The sequence below is a fragment of the Saccostrea echinata genome, unplaced genomic scaffold, assembly GCF_033153115.1.
Source record: "Saccostrea echinata isolate AGI-Se365-2 ecotype Australia unplaced genomic scaffold, CSIRO_AGI_Sech_v1 ptg000029l, whole genome shotgun sequence".
Classification (NCBI taxonomy): Eukaryota; Metazoa; Mollusca; class Bivalvia; order Ostreida; family Ostreidae; genus Saccostrea; species Saccostrea echinata.
This window is the reverse complement of record NW_026889778.1, coordinates 5,986,018-6,002,207: the sequence shown is the minus strand read 5'-3', so window position 1 is coordinate 6,002,207 and position 16,190 is coordinate 5,986,018. Positions and strand designations below refer to the sequence as shown.

Sequence of the window (16,190 nt, the reverse complement as noted above, 5' to 3'; positions counted from 1 at the left end):
TGTTTCCACCAATGAAATAAAAAGGTATGCTCCATATAAGCTCTAAACCATACATATTCCTACCAAGATTATTGAAATGTTTTGATAATAAAAACAGTAGAGTCATGTATATGCTTTCCATGTTACTCAATGCATTGTTTTGAGTATCACTTTTTTAAAACACCAATGAACCTTCCATAATGGTATTTCATTTTGTTTTCAGAATTGATTTCATCCAGAAGAACTGTTTGAACTGTGGACTGTTTGAAATATTTTGCACCTGCTCAGAAATCCCTTCACAGCTTGTCTTTGAATTTGAAAGGCTGTTTTTAATCAAATAAATTTTCTAGATAACTAATACTTTGAATTTTTAACAGTACAGTGGTGTGAAAGTTTGAAGGCTCTTAAGATTTGAGTATCTTTACTTCCATGTATTCTGATAGGCGCGTAGCTGCTTATACGCAAATACGCAGGTGCGTACACATCGTTTACAAATTAAAAAAAATGGGGGGGGGGGGGAGGAAGAGATTTGTGAGAAGAGAAAAAAAATATCAATACAATCCAGCAAATATTTGTGTTTCAAATTATTTTATCTCATACTGTTTCGATTCAAATTCAAATTCTATATTACCATGTCTTTATAAAAAAAAAAATTGTAATGTTTTATTAAATCATTGCCAAAACCAAATAAAACATTAATTTGGAATTCTTCTATAACACATTGATAATTTATTTTAAGATCTTTGAGAAAATATCAACCGTTGAATGCTGTGATCCACTAGAATATGATTTGAAATATTATTTTTATTAAAAATTGAAATTATTAGTTATATTTGTTGCTGAAAGATGATACCAATATATCTTCTTAAAAAATATTCAGCCTCTACATGTACAATAAATTTGAACGGAAGTATTTAACTGTGTTAAAAACAATATTACTATGTCTTGTAATTTCTAAAGAAAATCGAAATGGCATGATTTTGAATGAAATATTTGGTAAAAAACCATGAGCTTCCAGGGACTTCGCCCCTGGGCCCTCATCTGGACCCACTGGGGGTCTCAAAGCGGACCCCAGCCGATCTCTGCGTACACTTCACTTCCATTCTGCCTATGCACCTGTCTGTGTTTTGGGGTACAAGATCTAAATTTCAGCATGTATATTGTGTTCACCTGTTCTTTAACAGAGTATCTGTTTCTTGATTACAAAGTTTTTACTATGATTATCTTGTTTGCGCATTGATTGATAATTACTCAAAACATGAGACTAAAGCCCCCCCCCCCCCTACGCCGATATGATTTGTGCTACAATACCCAAATAAGTAAAACCTGATGTAAACACTGTTTAATAATTTATTTTTAACATGCCAGTAAGGTATATGGTATCAAAGGAGCCAGAGGCAAACTGGTGATTGGGGGGGGGGGGGGGGTTAGATCTGTAGAAAGGAAAACAGGTTATTAAATACAGGAGTAAGCACCCCAATCCCTTCCTCCTGTTCTTAAAACTTTTAACGTAGTCTAGAATCCATAAACAGTTGAAGGTTTGATAACTAAAATAATCACATGTGTAAAAAAAAAAAATAAAAATTAAAAAAAAAATACTAAGTTCTGTTGGAGATATTTTTTCTGTGTGTCTACTGAGGAAGAATATATGTTTTATCATTGATAGGGGCTGTCTATTTTATTTTATTACAAATGACTGAATATCTTTCAATATTTTTAACCATGGGCATTTTCCAGTTCATTTACATGATGGATGTTGCGGCAAATTTTAGGCGAACGGAGGAAATGCGGTAGGTGTCAAATACGTCTTGTGTAGCGTATAAAAGAACGAAGATATACAAAACAAAGTAAAGTCAAAGATTTTTTCATGCATACCGTTTTGATTAAGTGAAATAAAGCCCAGCGCAGTCCGTAGGTATTATTTGTTTAAAATTTGCGAGGTACATAAACTCTTCTAAGTACCACAGAGTTATCTCCCATGCTGGGTCAATGATGCGTTTGAAAACTATATTTAGAATGAATGTGTTAAGATTTCAATTTTTAATCAAAAAGTGCAAGGGCAAGGCGACAACCCAAGAGGTAGGTTTTTATTTTGAATTCTTTATTTTACTGTCTAGTTTTTGAAAAGTGATGCTCATTTCTTTGTAATTCATTAGGCAATTTAAAATTTCCGATTCAATGATGAAAAATACCCTATTTTTGAATACTGGGGTTTGTTTTCAATGAATAACTTAAATATCTCAGAAATCTGACTGAATGAGCATCAGTTTTTCGATAGGATAGATACCAAGGGACGCAATGAAACCTTGTGCAGTTCAAATATTGTTTGCCTTGCCCTTGCACTTTTTGGTTAAACTTGACATTTCATATTTTGACCTAAAATCGGAACTCACGTGACTTTAGAGGGTCACATGATGACAAAAAATACCGATGTGAAAAGCGATGGACAAACTCTTCATAAAGACATTAAGATATTTCAGATAGAGTTTCATGCTAAAAAATAAGACGGTTGAACTTGAAGTGTCTCGTTTTTGGTGCCTTTTTATAGAAAATGTTGCCTTAACTGTACTGCGTAGCGTGAAGATTTATCGTTCTTTACAAAAATATGCATAAATATGAACAGAAATATTAAAGATATAGCAGTTCTTTCAATTTGTAAAAAGTTTTATTTTACAATTAAATACATTGACCAATATTATTTTTTTAAAGATATAAATCAGTAATTCTAATCATTTTGAATTTCTTTTTTTTCCGGGGGATATTATTAAAAACTAAGATTTATTCCCTCTGCAAAACATTTCATATATATACTTCTGAACACGTTAAATTAGTGTAGTTGCTTGTACTGTGCGGGTGTGAGAAACGAATATTGCACTCACAGCAGAAGATGTTGCGTCTATCGTCCTATGAACGCAATTGCTGAATGCAGGTTCATAGTGGGAGAAAACAGATAGAATGCATATATATATATATATATATATATATATATATATATATTAATGTTCTTCTTTTCCAACATGTATGAAAGGGTGAGTGAAAGATGTTTGTATATTTGTTATGAAAATTTAAAAAAAAAAATGAATAATTGTACATATATATTTTTAAAAAAAAAACACTTTTATACTACGTTAATATTATTCAACAGTGGAGTTCGGTGTGATGTTCGGTGTGAAACAACTTTTTTTCATTTAGGTTATTCCTTGCTCTGTTATTCACAGTTTCATAAGCATGAAAAGATTGAATTTCAACAGATATAACAAAATTTTGTTATTAAAAAGGAATATATCGCCGAAAAGAGGAAGATGAAAAAAAAAAACAGATTATAGTTCTTATAAATATGCTGCGGATATTTACGGTTTTTGTTGACAATTTTTGCGTAACATTTAAGTTTTTAAAATATATTTTAACATATCATCTTCAGTTTTAATTCTTTTTATATCATAATGGGTATTAAAATAATTGTCTTTTTGCCTAGAATCGTAATTTTTACTTTGTTATATGCTTGCGTTAAATTTTAAGTTTCGTAAAAATGATTGATCATCAAAACATGTCACTGTACGTTGTGTATAGTTTCCTGTTAGCTGACCGGGGACTGGTGGGGACACCTAATTAAGGTCTATTGTTCTAACCAGTTGATATACTGTACACTGTTACCCCGCTTCCCAATGTGTACAAATCTGGTCAGATGTCATCTTTAATCTGATCGACTGTTCTTCTGAAAATTTATTTTGAAATAACAATCATTGAAGACGGACTATTTTGATAAATTCTTACTTCTGCATTATTTTAATGATTGATTGTATGTTGTTTTACGTCCTATTCGAGAATTTTTCGCTCATATCAAGACGTCACCATATACCGATGAAGGGCTTCAAATTTTGAAGGAAATCATTTTGACCTTTACTCGGCACTTACGGCCATTGAGCAGTGAGGGATCTTTATCGTGCCGACGCCTGCCGTGACACGGGGCCTCCGTTTTTAAGGTCTCATCCGAAGGGCCCGCAACTTTCACTTCAAAGTGCTGAGCGCATGGCGAAGGAACAGTTGCTACCTATTTTTTATCGACTTAGGTCAGTTACGGCCAAGATTCGAACTCACGACCTTCCGATCACGAAGCGAGCGCTCTACCGACTGAGCTATTGTGAACTGTCCTGCATTATTTTAAAAGATACAATTTATTGGTACTTAACCACGAATTATATATATATCAAAATCTTAAACATTTCTCTACCCAAGAAAAAAGAGACTTAGAGATATATATACTCAGTATCATTTTTTTTAGAAGAAAATGACTCTATATTACAATTTTTTTTATGAATCCAGCAGCGGAACGTGGCTCTCCACACACGAAAGAAAAATACAACGTGATTTCTTTTTAAAATTAGAATATATAGTATGTGTTAATGGATAAAAATAATTTTGGAACAAGTATTTAAACTGATTTTTTGATGGCAAAATATTTAAGGCGTTTGCAGAAGCTGCTCTCAGCGCCCGAGTTTATATACATTGGCAAAAATATAAGAATTAGCGAGACAACATTATGAATTGAATAAGATTTTTCGTAAATTATATTGAAATATAAGATATATATCGCCGAACTCAGCAAGTTAATTTAAAGACTTGATAAAGGATGCGTAAAGGTGGTTTGATTAAGTTTGGACACTAAGCCACCATTAAGCTGCAGCTTAAAGGTGGCTTAACGGTAGCTTACTGAAGTTTGGACATTAAGCACTTAGAAGCTGCAACTAATTAACTTCTTTAAGCCACCATTAAGCTACCTTTAAACCACCATTAAGCGATTGCTTAAAGATGGTATTTCGTCCTGTGCTTATTTATGGAGCAGTATACCATAATCACCTGCATATGGGGTTTATGTGATACGCAAGATCCTGTTCCACGTAACATCAGTTTCTAAAACGAAGCAGGCTATTAAAATAAGTTGATGAGGCAAGGATATCAACAATCTCGTTTAAAGCCAACAATTCGCAAATGCAATGGTCGATACATGTAAACACAATCTCTCAATTAGTCCAATGTTGACTAACATCTTTCATACGATTTGTTAGGCCATTATTTTCTCATTGAATTGTGTACGGATTTTTCTGTTTACCCGATCATGACAATGAGCACACGGCGGGTGTGACTGGTCGACAGGGGATGTTCATTCCTCCATGACACCTGATTTTATCATGTCCGTGTTTGCTCTGCTCACAATTTCTATTGTTTAATTGAACTTCGAGCATGATTACTATTCGTTATCTTCACATTTCACTACAAAAAAGGTGTTGACATTGCAATAATTTTCTAAGTACTATAATATATACAATATTACAGGTATTTCTATAGGTATTGTCAATCATAGATATCATGCATTTTTCAGCTCTGACATATGTATTATAAATTGCTTTTTGGCCCATTCACAATAAAAATAAAACAAGAAAGTAAATAATCTTTAAACGTATCATTGTGTAAACTGTTTGAACAGGACCTCAACGCTCACCTTAGTCATTATGGCCCTGCTGTTCTTATGTATATCTTTGATCACTATTCTGGCCCCACCCTTCCCCAAGGGATCATGATTTGAACAAACTTAAATCTACACTACCTGAATATATGACTAATCATGATTTCGCTGTTCTTGAGAAGACGATTTTTTTAAAGATTATTTTTTATATATATGAAAATTTTGATCCCCCATTGTGGCTCCACCCGACTCCCGGCGGGTAATAATTTGAACAAACCTGAATCTGTAGTACCTGAGGATGCTTCCATATCAATGTGTTTTTGAGAAGAAGGTTTTTAAAGATTTTTTTTTGCTATATTCCTATGTAAAACCTTGATCCACAATTGTGGCCCCACCCTACCTCCGGGGGTCAAGATTGGAACAAACTAGAATCTACACTACCTGAGGATGCTTCAACATCAATATGACTAATCATGACTTTGCTGTTCTTGAAAAGATTTTTAAACTATATATTCCTGTGTAAAACTTTGACCCCCCATTTTGGCACCCCCTACCCTCAGGGGTCATGATTTGAACAAACTTGAATCTACACTACCCTTAGGATGCTTCCAAATCAGTATGACTTATCATGGCATTGCTGTTCTTGAGAAGATTTTTGAAGATTTTTTCCTATATACAAGTACTTTGATTTCCCAATTAGGGCCCTACAAAATCCAGGGGGGTCATGATTTAAACAACCTACACTATGTCCACGTTTCAACTTTTTTGGCCTAGTGGTTCTTGAGATTTTTAAAAGTTGCCATCAAATTTTCAGTAATTCTTAAATATCTCCCCTTGAAAAAGGGTGTGGCCCTTTATTTGAACAATCTTGAATCCCCTTTACGCAAGGATGCTTTGTGGCAAGTTTGGTTGAAATTTGCCCAGTGGTTCTAGAGGAAGTCGAAAATGTGTAAAGTTGACAGACGGACATACGGACGGCGGACAAAATGTGATCAGAAAAGCTCACTTGAGCTTTCAGCTCAGGTGAGCTAAAACGACAGGTCTTTGGATATATTCATACATACTCATGAGCGACACAGGTTTGAATTAAATTTTGACATTTTCTTATATATAGTTAAAGTTTTTAAATCTTCAATGGTATTTACAATGCTTTGACATATTGGTAGGTAGTAATGCATACAGACATACTGCTGTACTTCAAGTTCACACATAGTTTTAAAAAATCGGGGTTTTTAACTTTACGTTTGTGAGATAAATGCTCGCCTATCACAATAGCTGTATTGTACTCCGCATTATGTAAGCAATAAAAAGTCACATTTAATGTTGCTAAAGATCGTTTCAAACAATTATTTTCCTTAATTAAACATAAAGAAAAATACATACTATGACTATGACACATGATATTGACGTCACTCCAAGTTCCGTTCCACAAACAACTTACAATTCCGTCTCCCGTTTGATTAAATTTGTCCAAGCAGGACAATTTATGCTTGCTACCAAAATCTACAGCTATGTCTGAACTAAAATTTCTGACGTGCTTTGGAAGGATAAGGTTCAATGGATGGCAATCTGCAAAATGAAATATGCATATTACGAAAGAGTTTTTGTTTTAATGAAAAATGTATGTACAATTAAATTAAAATCAAATTCTAAATTCCTTGTTAAAGTTAAGGTTTTTAAAGTTTTTGTATTTTTTTTATAATTTTTTTTTTAAATGTATATTTTCTATGTAAATTGAAAACTAATCTATTGTGACCGGAAATATTTTTGTAAAGATTTGGAAAAGTAATGGTTTACGAGGAAATAACATTACATACTCATACACTCTGTTATAAATTACAATAAACTATGCAATAAATATTTAACACACAAATTTAGCACACGTTTATACATTAATAAAGCCTATGTCCCTTGCAATTTTTTGAAAAAAGAAAACATCTTATAAAACAAATTTGTGTATACAGGGTTTTTGCGAAATCTATTGAGACATTTGTTAGGGCAAAAGGAGATGATGGTTTTCTTATTTCATTTAACTTACACGTCATAACAGTATAAGTATACTTTAATTTTAGTTAAGCTCTCAAATCAGAAAAATACACTTCATATAATTGCAGCATATGTTCGCTACGCAAAACAGCATTATATGCTTACTGTGTGAAAATATATCAGTAGAGATGAATATTAATCATGAATTTCATGAATTTTAGCATTATGCGTATCATACCTTTCTAACACATGCTCAACATACATTAAATAGATGCTGTCATAAGACAGTAATACCCACACTAAGGTGTTTTCCTCTAAATACGCTCTCCTTCAAATTCTGGTAACCAGGATAGAAGCATACATTTAAATCAAGCATTAAATGCTCAGGTGAACATGCAGCCCATATGGGCCTCTTATGTACATATTTCATTATCAGTCTGTTAAAGAGAGAATTTTTGAAAGATTTGTGTAAAAAAAAAAGGGGGGGGGGTAATTTTTGGCCCATAATTGGAACTTATTGAATTTATTGTCAAAACAACAAATACAATAATTTTTAGTGCATAGCTTTTTTGATGAACTTAAAAAATTAGATACCAAAATGACAACTTGTGCAAATTTTTATCAGTATATGGGTAGGACTTGGAGAACCTCTTTCCACACCTTGACCCGATCAACTATGTCAAAAATCAACCCCCATCCAAGATTCACCCATTTACCTGTCATGTTTGGAATAGATAACACAAACTTATGTAAAATTAAAACATTGTATGTAATTATAAATTTTACAAATGTACACCTTTTTGGAAAATTTCTAGACCCGCGCATGGCGTTGGAATTACGTCACACTACGAGCACTACTTTTACGTTTATCATTATTGGATTGCACATGGTGTATGTACATCATTATTACCAGTGGGGATATTAATTGTGTGTGTTTTAAATGGATTTATTATTGTATGAAGTTAACAGTACGTATAACAGGTGGTAAGTACATTATGAATATATTATTTTAAAAGTTTAGTATAGAACGGGGGGAAATAATCAGAAATGAAAATAGTTAGGGGCCTATAGTTGGAAAAGGGTCAAAGATCATTGGAATACCATATGAAAATTATATATGGAGGCAAGTCCATGCGCTGATCTGGGGGGGGGGGGCTGAAAAGTCATACATATGAGCCTTAAGAAGTGAGCGCCCCCCCCCCCCCCAATAGGTGTTTCACATTTGGGAAAGAAGTTTACGTTGGTTTTTTTTGATGTTTTTTATGCTTGTCAAGAAATTTCTGGTTTGAATTTTTTTCACTGCGGATGACCCCCCCCCCCCCCTTGGAAAAAAATCCTGGATCGTCGCCTGAAGCCCCTGGGGTTATTCCCACTCTTTGGAACCAGAACCAATAAAATATCTATAGTTAAAGCAAAAGCCCCTAAGTCATCTTTGTGATATGACACACTAAATAGGATATATGGGGTCATAACCCCTTGAGGTCATTCCCAGACCCTAAAACTTCAAATGATCATATATCTTGAAAACGGTTGAAAACTTCTCCCCTTAACCATATATAATATTGTCCCTTGGGTCATTATGCATTAAAGTGTACAAAGGTTATGACCCCTTTGAATTCATCCTCACCCTGAAACTGGAAATGATCACAATATGACCTGTGTCAAAATTGTGTCAGTTATAGTCTGCTTGACATTATATTTATGACCCCCTAGGGTCAGCCCACCCTCCCAGAATCAGAAAATGAAAATCATTCAGAGATCCACCATTAAACTTCGTGAACATGTACATTTTTGTATTAATCACAATTTATTTTATATCAAAACAAGTTATAAATAATTTGTATAAATAAATAAGCCTGGGGCTGGGAAGAGGGAAAAGGGGAAGGAGTGTTATGTCTGCATGGTCTTAAATGTTGAAAACTCCTAAAATTTGTGAATATTAACCCGGCCGTTTCCCACCTGTCATCATTATTTACTGATCTTCTCACTACATACACGTTTATTAAATCAATAGATCATAAACTTTTTGGTTTTGGTCATATGCCTTGCTCTTCTTTGAACCAGGAATAATGATATGAATATTTTAAGAATATTTTAAGAATGATTAAGAATTAAAACAGGTCTTGCACAATCTCTTAAAATTGATTAAAGTCTGTAGTTGAATTAGCTATATTGATATAGCTTGATTTTGCTATTCAAAACAGTTTGATTTAATTATTTAATCATACTTTTTTTTTAAATGTACAATACGGATAAAAGTTGCACTATGTTGACATGGGTATAAATTTTCAGCTTTGGGTTTTCTGAAAACAATGCATGAAAGAAAAGTATGGCTTTTCAAATATTGTGTCTTCTGCGCATTTGCTATCTCAAGCTTTTAAAGTTTTGCATTGGGCTATACACCTGGGGTAATCTCTCTCTCTCTCTCTCTCTCTCTCTCTCTCTCTCTCTCTAACATCTACTTGGCCAAAAAAAAATTTATATTGATGACTTTTTATGATTTTACACTAATTTGTACAGCAGTGAGAATGATATCCCTCCCAGAAATGTAAAAAATAAGTTTACTCACTATCTCTTTGATTTTTATCTATAAGGCCATTCCAAGTTTTTTCTATGTTTAGCGTCCGCGTGCGCCTTGGTTTTTGACACCACATATGAGAAAAAAACAAACAAAATCAGGAGTCCTGAAATTGATTATTCTGGTCAAAATTTTTCAATTCTGTCTATATCTCCAAGTATTTGTTTACAAAATGTCATTATAGGTATATTTAAATTTTAAGCATTTAATACATTGATTTTGCTAAAGAATAGCTTTTTGTACGTGAAAAATAGATTAATGAAATGAAATGCATTTTAAAGACTATAAAGTCTGTGTTTTATTTTTTGGCTTGTGTGTTTTTTGCGAATAGATAGGTAGGTTTTTGAAGGATGGGTGGACGCTGAACAGAGAAAAAACTTGGAATGGCCTAATTATAAAAGGACACAGCCAGAAGTCTTTTATTGTGGTTCGTTACAAATTTCACATTCAACTCCTATTGTTCAAGATCAGTATTTTCAGTAGGCAGAAAACTCGATCAATTATGCTTGAAAAGTATTCACTGTGAACAATCACCTGATTTGTTGAAGACAGGTAAACATACCCCTCAGGGTATAATTATCATACATAGGCCTGTACAGAATTGAAGCGTCAGGATTAAATCATCATTATCTTAGTTAAAATGACAAGAAACCCACTAGAGGTGTGATGGAATATTTAGAAACACAAAGAGTTTTATTTCTCATGTGAAATATTCTTTCTTGTGTAAAACAATTGTTCACAAATGAAGGGTCAAACCATCTTTTAAGTGGAGATAAGAATGAATGAAAATTTAATAGTAATTCAAAATCTTCTCAAAAACCACTGGGCCAGAAAAGTTGAAAATTATGTGAAACTTCATTACTTAGTGTAGATTCAACTTTGTCCAAATTATGACCTTCAGGGGTAGGATGGGGCCACAATAGGGGATCAAAGTTTTGTAAACATGGGAATGTACAGTAAACACTAAATGCGCTAGATGGACAATTTTGCTTCGTTATGAGTATAATTGCTTATATCCATTAAGTTTACAATATATTTTAAAGTCATGGGGAATGAAAATCGCTTTCCTGTAAGCGTCAATTCATTGTGAGCATGTTCGCTATAAGCAGGCTTTACTGTATGAGAAACAAGAGGCCCAAGGGCCTTAACGGTCACCTGAGTATAATACAACAATTTAGAAGTTAAATACACTGATAGTTGAAGCTTTGTTGCCCTAAAGCAAGAGAAGTAGGAAGATCAGGATCAACAAAATAATTAGTCTAGTATTCAGTATCAACTCATAAATTAAGTTCTAATCTGTCCCCCACTTAACACTATGCAGACTATTAACAAACTATTAGTGCTTCTGTACTATTTTTAAACCCATATTAAGATCTCTAGCATTGACCTCTCTTATGGTCTTTGAAGAACTTTTAATAAGATAAGTTATTTTTGTCTCATTTTTATTTATCTATTACTTACAGGTCTACCTGTTTATTAAAACTAAGAAAGTACTTTTTTAATTATATGATAAACATTCTTGCATAATTATCTTATTCTATTAACCTTTCAAATACATTATTTACAGTGATTAATTATCAAAATCATAATCATGCACTTAGTTTGTTTATATAATCTCCAGTAGCAGAGAACAAGATTTTCAAAGAATCAATGCATTTTCACTATATAATCAATAGAGCCCCGCCCTAACACCAGAACCCCTGACCCTGGGGCCATGAAATTCACAATTTTTGAAAAGGCATCCTTATGCATCATAACCATGTACTTAGTTTGTTTAAATAATACCCAGGAGCAGAGAAGAAGATTTTCAAAGAATTAAAGCATTTTCACTATATAATCAATAGAGCCCTGCCCTAACACCAGAACCCCTGACCCTGGGGCCATGAAATTCACAATTTTTGAAAAGGCACTTTTGCTCATCATAACTATGTACTTAGTTTGTTTAAATAATACCCAGGAGCAGAGAAGAAGATTTTCAAAGAATTAAAGCATTTTCACTATATAATCAATAGAGCCCTGCCCTAACACCAGAACCCCTGTCCCAGGGGTCATGGCTTTCACAATTCTGGAAGAGGCCCACCTCCTCATCTTAACTATGTACTTAGTTTGTCACCTTAATGCCCAGGAGCAGAGGAGAAGATTTTCAAAGAATTAATGCATTTTCACCATATAGTCGATAGAGCCCCGCCCTAACACCAGAACCCCTGACCCTGGGGCCATGAAATTCACAATTTTGGAAGAGGTACTCTTGCTCATCATAACTATGTACTTCGTTACTTTATTTAATATCCAGAAGCAGAGAAGAAGATTTTCAAAGAATTAATGCATTTTCACTATATAATCTATAGAGCCCCGCCCTAACACCAGAACCCCTGACCCTGGGGCCATGAAATTCACAATTTTTGAAAAGGCACTTTTGCTCATCATAACTATGTACTTAGTTACTTTATTTAATACCCAGGAGCAAAGAAGATTTTCAAAGAATTAATGCTTTTTCACTATATAATCTATAGAGCCCCGCCCTATCACCAGAACCCCTGACCCTGGGGCCATGAATTTCACAATTTTGGAAGAGGCACTCTTGCTCATCATAACTATGTACTTAGTTCCTTTATTTAATACCCAGGAGCAGAGAAGAAGATTTTCAAAGAATTAATGCATTTTCACTATATAATCTATAGAGCCCCGCCCTAACACCAGAACCCCTGACCCTGGGGCCATGAATTTCACAATTTTGGAAGAGGCACTCTTGCTCATCATAACTATGTACTTAGTAACTATTTAATACCCAGGAGCAGAGAAGAAGATTTTCAAAGAAATAATGCACTTTCACTATATGATCTGTATAGCCCCACCCTGGGGCCAGAACCCCTGACTCTGGGGCCATGAATTTCACAATTTTGGTAGAGGGCTCCATGCTTATTACAATGATGCCAACAGTTTGACTGCTTGATGTCCAGGAGTAAAGAAGAAGATTTTTAAAGATTGCATTAATTTTGGTGGTTTTAGCCCCACCCCTCAGGCCCCAGGGGGGCAGGGATCATGAAATTCACAATTTATGTTTCCCTTCTACCATAGATGCTATATACCAAATTTGGTTGAAATTGGTTGAGCGGTTTTAGAGAAGAAATTAAAAATGTTCAAAAGTTAACGCACGACGGACGACGCACGACGCACGACGACGGACAACCCCTATCATATTCCAAAAGATAAATTGCATTCTGCTTAAAATGTAGGAGTAGTTAGATTAAGAAGTGTTACAGACAGATGGATGGACGGACCAGGGTAAAAACAATATACCCGAATTTTCTTTATTAGAAAGTGCGCGTATAATAATAATTTTAGCACATGCCAAATGATCTTTTCAGTACATTCTTTGAAAGCACGCAACACATCATTTGAGATAGATTTTAATAGTTTAGAAGGCTGAAGAAGTCTTATCTGAGTGTAATATATATATATATATATATATAGAGAGAGAGAGAGAGAGAGAGAGAGAGAGAGAGAGGTGTGTGTGGAATTCCTTATATCTTAGTTCTCATAATCTGTCAGAAGCCTGCCTTGTTTTAAAAATTGATCGTAGAACATGCTTTTGTGAATCGAATCAACTAGAGGCATAAACCCGATATACATGTGATAATGGTATATTGCTACATAAATAGGGAAAGTTGACGATAGAAAAGTTGAAGTCTTCACATTTATCAAAAATTTAGTTGTTAGTTTGCCATCACTATCTTTACCTAGTAAGACATCCAAGTTATTAAAATTGTATTTTACTTACGTGCAATTTCACAGTCCGCGTTGTGTAGAGGCTTAAGCACACATTTTTCATTGATTTCACATCTTCTCTGCTGACATTCCTCAGTCAATTCCTTTAATAAAATTTGACAAAATAGGATGTTTCTCTTTCTTTATTTCTTTTCAGCAACTTTAATCTAAATTTCATTGTTTCTGTATTTATCGTAACCTACCATTGGCCAGGATTCCCGTCGACCAAAGATCCAGCCGTCTTCAGTTGTCAACCCTGTATCAGAACTCGTGTCGTTTTCATAATTCAGTTCACAAAATATCGCAGCCCGTCTGTAGTTAAATGATAGACATCCAGGACGGACCAGGCATTCCTCCGCACAATCTAACGGACTGACCTGAGCAATAGTGGTCAGTAATCTACCGATGAGACGCTTACCCCACTGTAAACTTTCATAGGCATGCTTCAGAGATCCGTTTGTCAGCGTAAAAAGTAAAAATATAGTGCAGTATTTATGTATTTTCATTGTCCAAAAAGCAGCACTGTCACTTAAATTCAAAATGTGTCTATTTATCAGTAAGTTTAGCAGTAAGTTTAGCACCCAGTCATATTCCTTTTAAATGCACGTGACTGTTGGGATGATGAATTTTTAAGCATTTATAGCCAACAACAACCCAACGAAATTTGCACTTCCTAAAAATTGTGTGATAATTAAATTTCAACATTGCGTTAAAAGTCTAGACACAAAAAATTAAATATAGTTCATGCACAAATCTATAGATTAGACATTCTCCTCAATTGTTCCCGTTTGCCTAAAGTTGTAGATATTAGATCTGCTCTTTCACACTGAACTACTAGTATTGATTATTTAAAAAACTTTATAATTCAAAGTGCAGATCAGATAAACATTCATCTCAAACACGGTCATATTTATGCATGTTTTTTCGAAACATTAATTAATCAAATATGTTTGGAACAGAAGATGAATGTATGATCACAATCATATATATGGAAAGCCAACGGCTTTCCATATCTATATACAGTAAAGAGCCTTAGCTGTAACAAATTTATATAATGCTTTTCTTAATCTGAAATGTGATTAAGATTATTTTTTCTCAAATTAAGACTCCACTTCAGCACTGATGTAAATAAAACGTCCAAAAAAAATTATTCATTTTTTCTACATTAAGGTCGATGGCGTGTTATATCTTTCGTTACGAAAAGTGTTCAATATAATTTGTAAGGATATTGCTTAAAAGTATTGAAAATGCATCAGCTTTACCTAGAATATATATGGGGTTGTTTATGTCAATTTAGCTCCCCTGAGCTAATACTGATTAAAATTTTGATGGGTATAACACATTTCTGTGGAAAACTAACTGGTTTAAAATTCAAACTCTGTATTTTTTTTATAAAGTAAATCATGTTAACCTTAATTTGTTAATTGTAAATCATAATTTCATAATTTGCCAATTGTTCAAGCACAATCTGTTAATTGTAATTATCCAACATAACTTTACAAATGTTAAATGTAAATGCAAGTTATGTCAATGTTCACGTGTACATGTAATTCGTACATTTGTCAACTTGTGACATGTAAATTATAGTTCCGTAATTTGTGAATTTTGCAAGGTTGCATTATGTTAACGTCTATTAAGACGAAAGAGGATGGCACGTTATTTTGCCTCCAAACTAAAAAAAGATCCTGAACTGAAATGAGTTTTGTTATATGCATGCATATTGTGCCTCCATTCTGGTCGAATACAGAAAAAGAGTGTATTCCTGGGTTTAAACAACAAAGTTCCGCTCTTTGTATAAAGAGGGGTGCCGAAAGAATGGAACCCGAACGATTTTTTTCATTTTTATAAAGTAGCGTAAAGACAAGGTACGTAGTATCGGACGGGGCTCCCCCTTCCCGTCTTTTCCCGAACATGTTTTACTGTAAATTTAGTAATACTAAATACAATAAATCGATGTTTAAAACCTCATCTGATATCTTTTATTGTATGTTTAATGCTGAACATTACATATATCACTGCTTAACAGCTATTTTTTTTTTCATTTTTTGTTCTACTTGAGTTTATCTACTGAAACAGTGTTAATCGTTGTTAAGGTCAGGATCTACTGAATGAAAGGTGCCCACAGATTTCTCAAATTTGAGATACATGTTCTTTTAATGATCCTTTACGAATATAGCTTGGTAGAATAAGGTGTATCTGGACATAATTTTTGGGTAAACTCATCGGAAAAACATATTCTAAACTGCCCATTTTCAGTGAAAAATGAAGAAAGTCTGGTATAAATATGGGAGTTGTTTCCATCTCAGACAAAAAAATGTATCAATATTGCGTACAGTCTCTCAGAAAACGGTTTTTCATATCTTCTTGATCTCTACTTTAAAATGATATTAAACGGAATAAGGGTATCGGGGTTAC

The 16,190-nt window shown here is 33.8% G+C and overlaps 1 long non-coding RNA gene across 1 annotated transcript; it reads right to left on the bottom strand.

Moving 5' to 3' along the window:
- Positions 1 to 6,836: 6,836 nt before the first annotated feature.
- On the bottom strand, positions 6,837 to 13,858 carry LOC133194396 (uncharacterized). Its single transcript, XR_009722071.1, has 2 exons — positions 13,789 to 13,858; positions 6,837 to 7,012 (listed from the first exon to the last, which is right to left on the bottom strand). It is a non-coding gene; the product is annotated as an uncharacterized LOC133194396 (long non-coding RNA).
- Positions 13,859 to 16,190: the final 2,332 nt, after the last annotated feature.